The 16,417-nt window shown below is 50.6% G+C and overlaps 1 protein-coding gene across 3 annotated transcripts in view; it reads left to right on the top strand.

Moving 5' to 3' along the window:
• The window catches only part of FBLN1 (fibulin 1), a 766,403-nt gene that overhangs the window by 358,143 nt on the left and 391,843 nt on the right, over window positions 1–16,417 (top strand). The gene's annotated exons all lie outside the window — the stretch shown is intronic.

The raw sequence follows: 16,417 nt of genomic DNA, 5'->3' as shown, positions 1-16,417 counted from the left end.
ACTCTAGCTAGACATCATGTCCTCAGTAGAGCACACCTCCCAGGGCCTGGACTCACAGTATGTGGGTCTAACTTTCCAAGAGGTGATGGAGATGTGTGCTGAGAGAAAACTGAAGACAGGGAGAAATCCCAATAAGAGTCTGCTTCTAGGCCTACTTCTCCAGGCTGACCAGGACCATGCTGGCAACCAGGAGGAGGAGGAGGAAGAAGCAGAATCTGACCTCCCAGTACTAGAGAGAGTAGATTTAGACACTGAGGTGGGTCAGGAAGTACCCAGGGAGGCTCAGAGAAGAACCTGGGGACCATCACAGCCCTGGTAGAAGCACTATTGGTAGTGAGAAAGGGGGGTCGTACCAGTAGGCCCACCTTTGTCCCTACAGGGCTGGTATAGAGGGTTCCCCAAAGGAGAAAGAGAGCCTCCTCTGCCCATTCTAATGTCTCCTCAGCACAAGAGGCAGGGGATATCAGTGGCACCCATAAGGTGTACTGAGAAGACAGCCTCCTATTTTCAGAGTCAAGGGATCCCAAACCTGGTGCCCCCAGGAGGTTGGTAGTACCTCTGAGGGATAGGGAATTTCTGCTGACCTTAGCACATGATATTCCCAGGGCAGGCGACTTGGGGCCAAAGCAAGACTTGGGACAGGCGTGTCCCTCTTGTTCACTGGTCCCACATGTCTGAAGACACAAACGACATTGGACGCTCCTGTGTCATCTGTCAAGCAAGTGGCAAGGCAGGTGGCACCGCAAAGGCCTCCTTAGTGCCACTTCCATTTGTTGGGGTGCCCTTTGAGAGGGTTGGGGTGGATGTTGTTGGCCCCCTGGACACTCCAACAGCCTCTGGGAACAGATTCATACTGGTGTTAGTAAACCATGCCACCAGGTACCCAGAGAGGCTGTTCCTCTTCGGACCACTACATCTCCTGCAGTGGAGAAAGTCCTTCTTGGTATCTTTTCAAGAGTGTGTTTTCCTAAAGAGTTGTTATCAGACAGGGGTGCAAACTTCATGTCTGTTTACCTGAAAGCCATGTGGAAGGAATGTGGTATTACTTACAAGTTCATCACCCCTTACCACCCCAAACAAATGGCTTAGTTGAAAGGTTTAATACAACTCTCAAGGGTATGATAATGGGACTCTCCGGAAAAATCAGAAGGAGGTGGGATGTCCTGTTACCATGCCTCCTCTTCTCCTATAGGGGGTCCCTCAAAAGGGTGTGGGCTACAACCCATTTGAACTTCTGATTGGGCACCCTGTTAGGGGTCCCCTTGCTCGTCTTAGAGAAGGCTGGAAACAACCTCTCAAGCCTCCCAAACAAGAAATTGTGGATTATATGATTGGCCTTAGATCAAGGATGGCTGAGTACATGAAGATGGCTATTAAAAACCTTCAGGCCAGCCAGGAGTTGATGAATCAATGGCATGGCCATAAGGCTGCCCTAACTGTCTACCAGCCAGGATAGAAAGTTTATGTCCTGGAGCTTGTGGCTCCCAGGGCACTCCAGGACAAGTGGAGTGGTCCCCACACCATTGTGGAAAAAAGGGCGAGGTTACATAATTGGTAGACCTAGACACTCCCAGAAGCCCCCTCAGGGTGCTTCATGTGCACCTCCTGAGGCCCTACTATAATAGGTCTGATATGATTCTGTTCATGGCAACTGATAAGGGACAGGAAGAAGAGAGTGACCCTCTCCCAGACCTCTTCTCCCACAGTGCAGCTGATGGCTCAGTTGATAGGGTAGTTGTAAGGAAATGGCTCCCTGTTGCAGTTACCCCCCACTTTTTGCCTGATACTGATGCTGACTTGACTGAGAAGTGTGCTGGGACCCTGCTAACCAGGCTCCAGCACCAGTGTTCTTTCACCTAAAATGTACCATTGTTTCCACAATTGGCACACTCCTGGCACACAGATAAGTCCCTTGTAAAAGGTACCAGTGGTACCAAGGGCCCTGTGACCAGGGAAGGTCCCTAAGGGCTGAAGCATATGTTGTGCCACCCTAAGGGACCCCTCACCTAACACATGCACACTGCCATTGCAGATAGTGTGTGTTGGTGGGGAGAAAAAGGCAAAGTCGACATGGTATCCCCTTCAGGATGCCATGCACACAAAATACTGCCTGTGGCATAGGTAAGTCACCCCTCTAGCAGGCCTTACAGCCCTAAGGCAGGGTGCACTATACCACAGGTGAGGGCATAGCTGCATGAGCAATCTGCCCCTACAGTGTCTAAGTCTATTCTTAGACATTGTCAGTACAGTTGTGGCCATATTAAGTATATGGTCTGAGAGTTTGTCAAAAACGAACTCCGCAGCTCCATAATGGCTACACTGAATACTGGGAAGTTTGGTATCAAACTTCTCAGAATAATAAACCCATACTGATACCAGTGTTGGATTTATAAAACAAAATGCACACAGAGGGCATCTTATAGATGCCCCCTGTATTTTACCCAATTGTTCAGTGCAGGACTGACTGGTCTGTGCCAGCCTGCTGCTGAGAGACGAGTTTCTGACCCCATGTGGTGAGGGCCTTTGTGCTCTCTGAGGACAGAAACAAAAGCCTGCTCTGGGTGGAGGTGCTTCACACCTCCCCCCCTGCAGGAACTGTAACACCTAGCACTGAGCCTCAAAGGCTCAGGCTTTGTGTTACAATGCCCCAGGGCACTCCAGCTAGTGGAGATGCCCACCCCCTGGACACAGCCCCCACTTTTGGCAGCAAGTCCAGGGGAGATATTGAGAAAAACAAGGAGTCGTCACCCACCAGTCAGGACAGCCCCTAAGGTGTCCTGAGCTGAGGTGACCCCTGCCTTTAGAAATCCTTCATCTTGATTTTGGGAGATTCCCCCAATAGGAATAGGGATGTGCCCCCCTCCCCTCAGGGAGGTAGCACAAAGAGGGTGTAGCCACCCTCAAGGACAGTAGCCATTGGCTACTGCCCTCCCAGACCTAAACACACCCCCAAATTCAGTACTTAGGGGCACCCCAGAACCTAGGAAACTAGATTCCTGCAACCTGAAGACGAAGAAGGACTGCTGACCTGAAGCCCTGCAGAGAAGACGGAGACACCAACTGCTTTGGCCCCAGCCCTACAGGCCTGTCTCCCCACTTCGAGAAAAACTGCAACAGCGACGCGTCCCCCAGGGTCCAGCGACCTCTGAAGCCTCAGAGGACTACCCTTCATCTAAAAGGACCAAGAACTCCCAAGGACAGCGGCCCTGTTCCAAATAAACTGCAACAAAAAAGCAACTTTTAAAGACCACACGTTTCCCGCCGGAAGCGTGAGACTTTCCACTCTGCACCCGACGCCCCCGGCTCGACCTGCGGAAAACTAACTCTACAGGGAGGTCTCCCCGGCGACTGCGAGCCCGTGAGTAGCCAGAGTTGACCCCCCCCCTTTGCCCCCACAGTGACGCCTGCAGAGGGAATCCAGAGGCTCCCCCTGACCCTGACTGCCTGCTTCAAAGAACCCGACGCCTGGTAAACACACTGCACCCGCAGCCCCCAGGACCTGAAGGATCCGACCTCCAGTCCAGAAGCGACCCCCAGGTGGCCCTCTCCCTAGCCCAGGTGGTGGCTACCCCGAGGACCCCCCCTCGCCTGCCTGCATCGCTGAAGAGACCCCTGGGTCTCCCATTGAAACCTATTTCAAACCCGATGCCTGTTTGCACACTGCACCCGGACGCCCCTGTGCGGCTGAGGGTGTAATTTCTGTGCCTGCTTGTCCCCCCCCCCCGGTGCCCTACAAAACCCCTCTGGTCTGTCCTCCGAAGTCACAGGTACTTACCTGTTGGCAGACTGGAACCGGGGCACCCCTATTTCCATTGAAGCCTATGTGTTTTGGGCACCACTTTGACCTCTGCACCTGACCGGCATAGAGCTGCTGGTGTGGTAACTTTGGGGTTACCCTGAACCCCCAACGGTGGGCTACCTTGGACCCAACTTTGAACCCTTTACTTACTTGTGAAACTAACAAATACTTACCTCCCCCAGGAACTGTTAAAATAGCTTATCGCCATTGTTGCCAAAACTGTACATGCTGTTGTGATGATTCAAAGTTCCTAAGATACCTGAGAGAAATACCTTTCATTTAAAGTATTGTTTGTAAATCTTGAACCTGTGGTTCTTAAAATAAACTAAGAAAATATATTTTACTATATAAAAACCTATTGGCCTGGAATTGTCTTTGAGTGTGTGTTCCTCATTTATTGCCTGTGTGTGTACAAAAAATGCTTAACACTACTGTAAGGAAATGCCTCCTTGGCATGGTTACCCCCTGACTTTTTGCCTTTGCTGATGCTATGTTTTGAATTTAAAGTGTGCTGAGGCCTGCTAAACAGGCCCCAGCACCAGTGTTCTTTCCCTAACCTGTACTTTTGTTTTCACAATTGGCACATCCTGGCATCCAGGTAAGTCCCTTGTAACTGGTACCCCTGGTACCAAGGGCCCTGATGCCAGGGAAGGTCTCTGACCCCTCACTCAGCACAGACACACTGCTTGCCAGCTTGTGTGTGGTGGTGAGGACAAAACGAGTAAGTCGACATGGCACTCCCCTCAGGGTGCAATGCCAACCTCACACTGCCTATGCAGTATAGATAAGTCACCCCTCTAGCAGGCCTTACAGCCCTAAGGCAGGGTGTACTATACCATAGGTGAGGGCACCAGTGCATGAGCACTGTGCCCCTACAGTGTCTAAGCAAAACCTTAGACATTGTAAGTGCAGGGTAGCCATAAGAGTATATGGTCTGGGAGTCTGTCAAACACGAACTCTACAGCACCATAATGGCTACACTGAAAACTGGGAAGTTTGGTATCAAACTTCTCAGCACAATAAATGCACACTGATGCCAGTGTACATTTTATTGTAAAATACACCCCAGAGGGCACCTTAGAGGTGCCCCCTGAAACCTTAACCAACTACCCGTGTAGGCTGACTGGTTTTAGCAGCCTGCCACACTCGAGACATGTTGCTGGCCACATGGGGAGAGTGCCTTTTTCACTCTGTGGTTAGTAACAAAGCCTGCACTGGGTGGAGATGCTATCACCTCCCCCAGGCAGGAGCTGTAACACCTGGCGGTGAGCCTCAAAGGCTCACCCCTTTTGTTCCAGCACCACAGGGCATTCCAGCTAGTGGAGTTGCCCGCCCCCTCCGGCCACGGCCCCACTTTTGGCGGCAAAGCCGGGGGAGATAATGAGAAAAACAAGGAGGAGTCACTGACCAGTCAGGACAGCCCCTAAGGCAACCTGAGCTGAAGTGACTCTGACTTTTATGAATCCTCCATCTTGCAGATGGAGGATCCCCCCAATAGGGATAGGAATGTGACCCCCTCCCCTTGGGAGGAGGCACAAAGAGGGTGTAGCCACCCTCAGGGCTAGTAGCCATTGGCTACTGCCCTCCCTGACCTAAACACACCCCTAAATTCTGTATTTAGGGGCTCCCCTGAACCTAGGAACTCAGATTCCTGCAACCTAAGAAGAAGAGGACTGCTGAGCTGAAAAACCCTGCAGAGAAGACGGAGACACCAACTGCTTTGGCCCCAGCTCTACTGACCTGTCTCCCCCCTTCGGAAGAAAACTGCTCCAGCGACGCTTTCCCCAGGACCAGCGACCTCTGAATCCTCAGAGGACTGCCCTGCTCTAAAAGGACCAAGAAACTCCAGAGAACAGCGGCCCTGTTCACCCAAGACTGCAACTTTGTTTCCAAAGAAGCAACTTAAAGACAACTGCATTTCCCGCCAGAAGCGTGAGACTTGCAACTCTGCACCTGACGCCCCCGGCTCGACTTGTGGAGAACAAACAATTCATGGAGGACTCCCCAGCGACTACGAGACCGTGAGTAGCCAGAGTTGCCCCCACAGCGACGCCTGCAGAGGGAATCCCGAGGCTCCCCCTGACCGCGACTGCCTGACTCCCAGATCCCGACACCTGGAAAAGACCCTGCACCCGCAGCCCCCAGGACCTGAAAGATCGGAACTCCAGTGCAGGAGTGACCCCCAGGAGGCCCTCTCCCTTGCCTAGGTGGTGGCTACCCCGAGGAGCCCCCCCTTGCCTGCCTGCATCGCTGAAGAGACCCCTTGGTCTCCCATTGATTTCCATCGGAAACCCGACGTGTGTTTGCACACTGCACCCGGCCGCCCCCGTGCTGCTGAGGGTGTACTTTCTGTGCTAACTTGTGTCCCCCCCGGTGCCCGCCAGCCCAGGGCAAATTTCAAAATACCCTCAGCGGTCTTGTGACCGCGGAGCGGTATTTTGACGGGGGAACATTGGCGGGCGGCCTCCGCCGCCCGCCAATGTTAGAATCACCCCCATAATGTCTAGTGCAGAGATGAATGTGGGGGAACTCGACCTCACACCTTACCTTCATCTTAAGATGAGGGAGCTAAGGTCACTCTGCAACCTAAAGAAAATCACAATTGGCTCAAGACCCTCCAAACTACAGCTCCAGGAGCTTTTGGCAGAGTTTGAAAAAGCCAACCCCTCTGAGGATGACAACCCAGAGGATGATGATAGTGACTTGGAGGAGAATTCCTACCTTCCAGTCCTAACTAGGGAACCCAGGGACACTCAATCCTTGATTCCAAATGTGATAGTCAGAGATGCTGCTTCCCTCACAGGAGGGGCCAGCACCTCTGGAAACACTGAGGATAGCCTCAGTGAAGAGGACTTCCTGCTAGCCAGGATGGCCAAAAGATTGGCTTTGGAAAGACAGATCCTAGCCATAGAAAGGGAAAGACAAGAGATGGGCCTAGGTCCCATCAATGGTGGCAGCAACATAAATAGGGTCAGAGATTCTCCTGACATGTTGAAAATCCCTAAAGGGATTGTAACTAAATATGAAGATGGTGATGACATCACCAAATGGTTCACAGCTTTTGAGAGGGCTTGTGTAACCAGAAAAGTAAGCAGATCTCACTGGGGTGCTCTCCTTTGGGAAATGTTCACTGGAAAGTGTAGGGATAGACTCCTCACACTCTCTGGAAAAGATGCAAAATCTTATGACCTCATGAAGGGAACACTGATTGAGGGCTTTGGATTCTCCACTGAGGAGTATAGAATTAGATTCAGGGGGGCTCAAAAAACCTCGAGCCAGACCTGGGTTGATTTTGTGGACTACTCAATGAAAACACTGGATGGTTGGATTCAAGGCAGTGGTGTTAATGATTATGATGGGCTGTACAATTTATTTGTGAAAGAACACCTGTTAAGTAATTGTTCAAATGATAAACTGCATCAGCATCTGGTAGACCTAGGACCAATTTCTCCCCAAGAATTGGGAAAGAAGGCAGTCCATTGGGTCAAGACTAGGGTGACCAAGACTTCCACAAGGGGTGACCAAAAGAAAGGGGTCACAAAGCCTCCCCAGGGGAAGAGTTTTGAGACATCCAAAAACAAAAATAGTAAAGAGTCTTCTTCAGGCCCCCAAAAACCTGCACAGGAGGGTGGGCCCAGAGCCTCTTCACAAAACAATTTTGGGTAGGCCTGGTGTCGTAGCTGTAATCAGCCTGGACACCAAACTGGAGACAAGGCCTGTCCCAAGAAAAGTACCACTTCTAACTCCACTCCAGCTAACACTGGAATGGCTAGTCTCCAAGTGGGATCAACAGTGTGCCCAGAGCAAATCAGGTGTCACACTGAAGCTACATTAGTCTCTGAGGGTGGGGTGGATTTAGCCACACTGGCTGCCTGGCCTCCTAACATGCAAAAATACAGGCAGCAGCTCTTAATTGATGGGACAAGTGTAGAAGGCCTGAGGGATACAGGTGCCAGTGTCACCATGGTGACAGAGAAACTGGTTTCCCCTGGTCAATACCTGGCTGGACAAACGTATCCAGTCACCAATGCTGACAATCAAACTAAAGTACATCCCATGGCTATGGTAACTTTAGAGTGGGGAGGGATCAATGGCCTGAAACAGGTGGTGGTCTCCTCAAATATCCCAGTAGACTGTTTGCTTGGAAATGACCTGGAGTCCTCAGCATGGGCTGAGGTAGAACTGAAAACCCATGCAGCCATGCTGGGTATCCCTGAACTGGTGTGTGTCAAGACAAGGGCACAGTGCAAGGCTCAGGGTGAAAAAGTAGAGCTGGAGCCTGGAAAAAGGGCCCAGCCTACCAAGAGAAAAGGAAAGACAACTGGGAAACCAGATGCAACACAACAACAAAAAGAGAACCTCTCTTCTCAGGAAGACGTTCTGCCCTCTAAGGGAACTGAGCCTATGGAGTTAGAACCTTATCAGGTTGAGCTCTTAGGCCCAGGGGGACCCTCAAGAGAGCAGTTGTGTAAGGGGCAAGAAACCTGTCCCTCTCTTGAAGGCCTTAGGCAGCAAGCTGCTGAAGAGTCCAATGGCAAGAAAACTGGAACACATAGGGTCTATTGGGAAGATGGACTCCTGTACACTGAGGCAAGAGACCCCAAACCTGGTGCCACTAGGAGAGTGGTAGTGCCTCAGGAGTTCAGAGAGTTCATACTGACCTTAGCCCATGACATTCCTCTTGCTGGGCATTTGGGACAAACCAAGACGTGGGAGAGACTAGTCAACCACTTCTACTGGCCCAACATGTCCCAGAAAGTCCAGGAGTTTTGTGTCTCCTGTACCACCTGTCAAGCCAGTGGTAAGACAGGTGGACATCCAAAGGCCCCCCTCATTCCACTTCCAATGGTGGGGGTCCCCTTTGAAAGAGTGGGTGTGGACATAGTGGGTCCACTTGAACCTCCCACAGCCTCAGGGAACATGTACATCCTAGTAGTAGTGGATCTTGCTACTAGATACCCTGAAGCTATTCCCCTTAGGTCGACTACTGCCCCTGCATTAGCCAAGGCCCTCATTGGTATCTTTACCAGAGTGGGCTTCCCTAAGGAGGTGGTGTCTGACAGAGGTACCAACTTCATGTCAGCATACCTGAAACACATGTGGAATGAGTGTGGAGTGACTTATAAATTCACTACACCCTACCATCCACAAACTAATGGCCTTGTTGAGAGATTCAACAGGACATTAAAAGGCATGATCATGGGGCTCCCTGAAAAACTCAAAAAGAGATGGGATGTCCTCTTACCATGTCTGCTTTTCGCTTACAGAGAGGTGCGTCAGAAGGGAGTAGGGTTCTCACCCTTTGAACTTCTGTTTGGACACCCTGTAAGGGGACCACTAGCTCTTGTGAAAGAAGGCTGGGAGAGACCTCTTCATGAGCCTAAACAAGACATAGTGGACTATGTGCTTGGCCTTCGTTCAAGGGTGGCAGAGTACATGGAAAAGGCAAGTAAAAACCTTGAGGCCAGCCAACAGCTCCAGAAGTTTTGGTATGACCAAAAGGCTGCAATGGTTGAATTTCAACCAGGGCAGAAAGTCTGGGTTCAGGACAAATGGAGTGGCCCTTACCCAGTGCTAGAGAAGAAGAGTCAGGTCACCTACCTGGTGGACCTAGGCACTAGCAGGAGCCCCAAGAGGGTGATCCATGTGAACCGCTGTAAGGAAATGCCTCCTTGGCATGGTTACCCCCTGACTTTTTGCCTTTGCTGATGCTATGTTTTGAATTGAAAGTGTGCTGAGGCCTGCTAACCAGGCCCCAGCACCAGTGTTCTTTCCCTAACCTGTACTTTTGTTTACACAATTGGCACACCCTGGCATCCAGGTAAGTCCCTTGTAACTGGTACCCCTAGTACCAAGGGCCCTGATGCCAGGGAAGGTCTCTAAGGGCTGCAGCATATCTTATGCCACCCTGGGGACCCCTCACTCAGCACAGACACACTGCTTGTCAGCTTGTGTGTGCTGGTGAGAACAAAACGAGTAAGTCGACATGGCACTCCCCTCAGGGTGCCATGCCAACCTCACACTGCCTATGCAGTATAGATAAGTCACCCCTCTAGCAGGCCTTACAGCCCTAAGGCAGGGTGCACTATACCATAGGTGAGGGCACCAGTGCATGAGCACTGCGCCCCTACAGTGTCTAAGCAAAACCTTAGACATTGTAAGTGCAGGGTAGCCATAAGAGTATATGGTCTGGGAGTCTGTCAAACACGAACTCCACAGCACCATAATGGCTACACTGAAAACTGGGAAGTTTGGCATCAAACTTCTCAGCACAATAAATGCACACTGATGCCAGTGTACATTTTATTGTGAAATACACCCCAGAGGTGCCCCCTGAAACCTTAACCAACTACCCGTGTAGGCTGACTGGTTTTAGCAGCCTGCCACACTCGAGACATGTTGCTGGCCCCATGGGGAGAGTGCCTTTGTCACTCTGAGGCCAGTAACAAAGCCTGCACTGGGTGGAGATGCTATCACCTCCCCCAGGCAGGAGCTGTAACACCTGGCGGTGAGCCTCAAAGGCTCACCCCCTTTGTTCCAGCACCGCAGGGCTCTCCAGCTAGTGGAGTTGCCCGCCCCCTCCGGCCACGGCCCCACTTTTGGCAGCAAGGCCGGAGGAAATAATGAGAATAACAAGGAGGAGTCACTGGCCAGTCAGGACAGCCCCTAAGGTGTCCTGAGCTGAAGTGACTCTAACTTTTAGAAATCCTCCATCTTGCAGATGGAGGATTCCCACAATAGGGGTATGAATGTGACCCCCTCCCCTTGGGAGGAGGCACAAAGAGGGTGTACCCACCCTCAGGGCTAGTAACCATTGGCTACTAACCCCCCAGACCTAAACACGCCCTTAAATTTAGTATTTAAGGGCTTCCCTGAACCTAAGATTTTAGATTCCTGCAACTTACAGAAGAAGAGGACTGCTGAGCTGAAAAACCCCTGCAGAAGAAGAAAGAAGACACCAACTGCTTTGGCCCCAGTCCTACCGGCCTGTCTCCTGCCTTCCAAAGAAAACTGCTCCAGCGACGCTTTCCCCAGGACCAGCGACCTCTGAATCCTCAGAGGACTGCCCTGCTTCCAAGAGACCAAGAAACTCCCGAGAACAGCGGCTCTGTTCAACAAAGACTGCAACTTTGTAGCCAGAGGAGCAGATTTAAAGACCCCTGCAATCCCCGCAAGAAGCGTGAGACTTGCAACTCTGCACCCGACGCCCCCGGCTCGACTTGTGGAGAACAAACACTTCAGGGAGGACTCCCCGGCGACTACGAGACCATGAGTAGCCAGAGTTGCCCCCCCTGAGCCCCCACAGTGACGCCTGCAGAGGGAATCCCGAGGCTCCCCCTGACCGCGACTGCCTGACTCCCAGATCCCGATGCCTGGAAAAGACCCTGCACCCGCAGCCCCCAGGACCTGAAAGATCAGAACTCCAGTGCAGGAGTGACCCCCAGGAGACCCTCTCCCTTGCCCAGGTGGTGGCTACCCCGAGGAGCCCCCCCCTTGCCTGCCTGCATCGCTGAAGAGACCCCTTGGTCTCCCATTGATTTCCATTGGAAACCCGACGTGTGTTTGCACACTGCACCCGGCCGCCCCCGTGCTACTGAGGGTGTACTTTCTGTGCTAACTTGTGTCCCCCCCGGTGCCCTACAAAACCCCCCTGGTCTGCCCTCCGAAGACGCGGGTACTTACCTGTTGGCAGTTTGGAACCGGGCACCCCCTTCTCCATTGAAGCCTATGTGTTTGGGCACCACTTTGAACTCTGCACCTGACCGGCCCTGAGCTGCTGGTGTGGTAACTTTGGGGTTGCTCTGAACCCCCAACGGTGGGCTACCTTGGACCCAAACTTGAACCCCGTAGGTGGTTTACTTACCTGCAAGAACTAACAATTACTTACCTCCCCTAGGAACTGTGAAAATTGCACTGTGCTTAGTTTTAAAATAGCTATATGTGTTTTATTTGAAAAGTATATATGCTATTGTGATTATTCAAAGTTCCTAAAGTACTTACCTGCAATGCGTTTCATTCAAAGTATTACATGTAGAATTTGAACCTGTGGTTCTTAAAATAAACTAAGAAAAGATATTTTTCTATACAAAAACCTATTGGCCTGGAATTGTCTCCGAGTGTGTGTTCCTCATTTATTGCCTGTGTGTATGTACAAAAAATGCTTAACACTACTCCTTTGATAAGCCTACTGCTCGACCACACTACCACAAAATAGAGCATTAGTATTATCTCTTTTTGCCACTATCTTACCTCTAAGGGGAACCCTTGGACTCTGTGCATACTATTCCTTACTTTGAAATAGTGCATACAGAGCCAACTTCCTACAACTACCCTCTGATAAGCCTACTGCTTGACCACACTACCATAAAATAGAGCATTAGAATTATCTCTTTTTGCCACTATCTTACCTCTGAGGGGAACCCTTGGACTCTGTGCATGCTATTTCTTACTTTGAAATAGTACATACAGAGCCAACTTCCTACAGTAGTGCTTGCTGACTGCCCTGCTGAGTCCCAAAAAGAGAACTGCAGTAACCTGACACCTGGTCAGACCACATGGTATGAACACGTCATTGAAACAGGAGGCAACTTGCCTGTTAAGAGCAAAATGTACAGGCAGCCTGATCATGTTGAAGACTGCATCAAGTCTGAAGTTCAGAAGATGCTAGACCTAGGAGTCATAGACATCTCCAACAGCCCTTAGGCTAGTCCTGTAGGACTTGTCCCCAAACCTACCTCACTCCCAGACTGGAAAAAGGGAAATGAGGTTTTGTGTAGACTACAGGGGGTCTGTTACTAAAACAGATGCTCATCCTATCCCAAGGGCAGATGAGTTTATAGATTCACTGGCATCTGCCACGTATCTGAGTACCTTTGACCTGACTGCTGGCTATGGGCAGATCAAGTTATCAGAGGATGGTAAACCTAAAACAGCATTTTCTACCATTGGTGGGCTCTATCTCTTCTCTGTGAAACCATGTGGGTTGAAAAATGCACCTACCATATTCCAAAGGCTGATGAATAAAGTTCTCCAAGGACTGCAAGACTTCAGTGCAGCTTATCTTGATGATATAGCTGTCTTTAGCTCCACCTGGCAAGATCACCTGGTCCACCTGCACAATGTTTTAGAGGCCCTGCAAAAAGCAGGTCTCACTATCAAGGCCTCTAAATGCCAGATAGGGCAGGGGAAAGTGATACATCTGGGCCACGTGGTAATGGAGGCCAGATTCAGCCACTACGGGGAAAAATACAAACTATTTTGGGTTGGACAGCCCCTAATACCCAGACCCAGATTAGAGCCTTTTTTAGACCTCACTGGGTACTACCGGAGGTTCATTAAGAACTTTGGCTCCATTGTAGCCCTTCTTAATGACCTCACCTCCAAATAAGATGCCCAAGAAAGTTTTGTGGACAACTAGCTGCCAAAAAGCTTTTGAGGACCCTAAACAAGCCATGTTCTCTGCTCCTATTTTAAGAAGCCCTGACTACTCCAAACAGCTCATAGTACAGACAGGTGCTTCTGGGATAGGGATTGGGGCAGTGTTGTCACAACTTAATACAGAGGGCCAGGATCAACCTGTAGCTTTTATAAGCAGGAGGTTGACCTCCAGGGAAAAACGTTGGCCAGCCATAGAAAGGGAGGCCTTTGCTGTGGTGTGGGCTTTGAAGAAGCTGAGGCCATATTTGTCTGGCAATCACTTCATTGTTCAAACAGACCACGAGCCCCTTCTATGGTTAAAACATATAAAAGGTGAATATACTGAACTTTTGAGGTGGTCCATATCCCTCCAGGGAATGGACTATACATTGGAACATAGACCTGGGAGTAACCACTCCAATACAGATGGACTCTCCATATATTTCCACTTAGACAATGAAGACTCATCTGGACAAGGTTAGCCTTACTGTCTTTCGTTTGAAGTGGGGGTTATGTAGGAAAGTACCCTCTTTTTGGCATGGTTACCCCCACTTTTTGACTGCTGTCAGTATGTTTTGACTGTGTTCTCTCGGATTCTGCTAACCAGGACCCCAGTGACTGTGTTGTCTCCCTCTAAATTTGGTTGCTTGGGACTTCACACACCCCACATTTGGCGTACTGGTGCCCCATGTAAGTCCCTAGAATATGGTACCCAGGTATCCAGGGCATTGGGGCACCAGGGATTCCCCATGAGCTGCAGCATGTATTATGCCACCCATGGGAGCCCATGTAAAATGTGTCTTCAGGCCTGCCATTGCGGCCTGTGTGAAAAGGTGCATGCACCATTTCACTTCAGATCACTGCACCAAGTGCAGTCACCCCTATGGTAGGCCCGCCTAGCCCAGAGGGCAAGGTGCAAGTACCTGTGTGTGAGGGCACCCTGCGTGAGCAGAGGCGCCCCTACGAACTCCTGCTCCATTCTCCTGGACTTCGTAAGTGCAGGGAAGCCATTTTACCTGTGTACTGGACACAGGTCACTATCTGTGTCCAGCTACATAATGGTAACTCTTAACATGGGCATGTTTGGTATTAAACATGTCAGAATCATGCCAGTATTGGTTGTATAATTTCATGCACTCTGTGGGCTCGTTAGAGGACCCCTAGATTTGCTCCTGCCAGTTTGCATAGTTTTCCAGGCGCTGGTGCCATCCTACAGACAGGTTTCTGCCCCCATGCTGTTAGACCAGCTCAAGCCCAGGAAGGCAGAACAAAGGATTTCCTGAGAGGGAGGCAGCACCCTCTCCATTTGGACAAAGGTGTTACATGGCTTGGGAGGGGTAGCCTCCCCAAGCTAATGTTATGCTTTGAAGGGCACATTTGGTGTCTTCCTTGCATAAACTGGTTTGCACCAGTCCAGGGACACCCAGTCCCTGCTGTGGTGCAAAGCTGGACAGTGGAAAGGGGAGTAACTACTCCCCTGTCTATCACCATCTCAGGGGTGGTGCCCAGAGCTCCTCCAGGTGGCCACATGATTCTGCCATATTGAATCCAAGATGGGCCGATGCCTCTGGGAGCATCTGAGTGGTCAGGACAGGTAGGTGACATCACAGCCCCCTCCTGATAGGTGGTCACCCTGCTAGGCTACCAATCCCCTTTCCTTGGCTATTTAGGGTCTCCCTCTTAAGTGCGTTCTCAGATTCAACATGCAAGATTTCAGAAGGATTCCTCTGCAACGTTTACTTCATCTTCTTGCCACTGGAACTGCAGCTCGACCTTCCAGGAACCGACAATCTGCATCCATAGTGATGACTCTGCTTGCAACATTGAGTGAAGTAGTCACTCCCTTGCATCTGCAGGAACCAAATGCTCCGACGACCGGCTGCGTGGATCCTGCATCACGGGTGGTGGTCTGAAATGGTCCCCTTTATCCCCTTTGTCCTCTCTACCAGCTGTCTAACTTGGGAGACGGTAAGCTCTTGCCTCTCTAGGAGAGTACCCCCGTGCACCACTTCTCTTGCAGCTACCAAGACTTGTTGGCATCTCCTCCAAGGGATCTTCAGGCTTTATGTAGCCCCAGCCCCCAGCACTCTTCCCTGCGACACACAGCCCTCTGTGTGCTTTTCCAGCAACATAGGACTCCTTTCTACGTGTGCTGTGCGGGTCTCACCTCGACTCCTGGCCTTGCTGCCTGTGGGTTGCCTGTAGGTGCTGCCTCCTCATCCTGTGACTCTCCTCAGTGCTGAGGGTCCCCCGGGACTCCCCTCCGTGGGTTGAGTCCCCTTGGACGTTGCTTGTCTCCTGCAGCTCCTCATTTCTTCTTCCACAACATTTGCATTTGTCGTGGCTTGTCTGTGTTTTTTCCACACCACTGACCGACTGCAATCCTTCTTTTGGCGTGGGATGTAGTTGCATCACTTCAGGAGTTCTTCAGCTGCTCCAGTGCTGCACTGCTGACTGTCTTAGTTTACTGTCGACCTGGTCCTGCATCCACAGATGGGTGGGTAGTGGCTCCTGCCACAACCGGACACTCTAATGTGAACTGGACTTGGTCTCCTTCCTTTACAGGTCTTCCTTTACCAGAATCCACCTTTGGTTTTTTGCAGTCTTGTCTGGGTCTTGCTAAATCCTCTTCTGAATTCCTTTTGGTGGGTTTGGCGAAAGCCACGTACTTACCTCTTTTCTCCTGGTTGCTGGGGGGCACTCTAGTGCTTCGCTTTTGGTATTCCTATTTCCTCCAGCTCCCCTGTACCGATTCCACTTCCTTGGATGGGGGACTGACTTGCGCATTCCAGTTTCTTAGTATATGGTTTGGCTCCCCCCCCTAAGGCCTTCAGTACTTTCTATTGTTGACACTGTTTTCTATTGCCTTTTATGCTAATCACGGACTCCTCCTGTTTACATAATAGTGTGTTTACTTCCTCCAATTGGGGTATTGCCCATACAGTATTTTGATATTTGTATTACCATAAAGTACCTTTATTTTTGTGTAACACTGATTCTTTCATGTGTGTAAGTGCTGTTTGACTGTAGTGGTATTGCATAAGCTTCGCATGTCTCCTAGATAAGTCTTGGCTGCTCATCCAGAGTTACCTCTAGAGAGCCCTGGCTTCCTGAACACTGACTACACCTCCCTAATAGGGGATACCTGGATACCTGCAGAGCACCTATGGTGTTATCACCTTATGTTATAAGGTGATAACA

The sequence above is a fragment of the Pleurodeles waltl genome, chromosome 4_1 (genome assembly GCF_031143425.1).
Source record: "Pleurodeles waltl isolate 20211129_DDA chromosome 4_1, aPleWal1.hap1.20221129, whole genome shotgun sequence".
Lineage (NCBI taxonomy): Eukaryota > Metazoa > Chordata > Amphibia > Caudata > Salamandridae > Pleurodeles > Pleurodeles waltl.
Note: the sequence above shows the minus strand (reverse complement) of the source record. Positions and strands in the feature narration are given on the sequence as shown.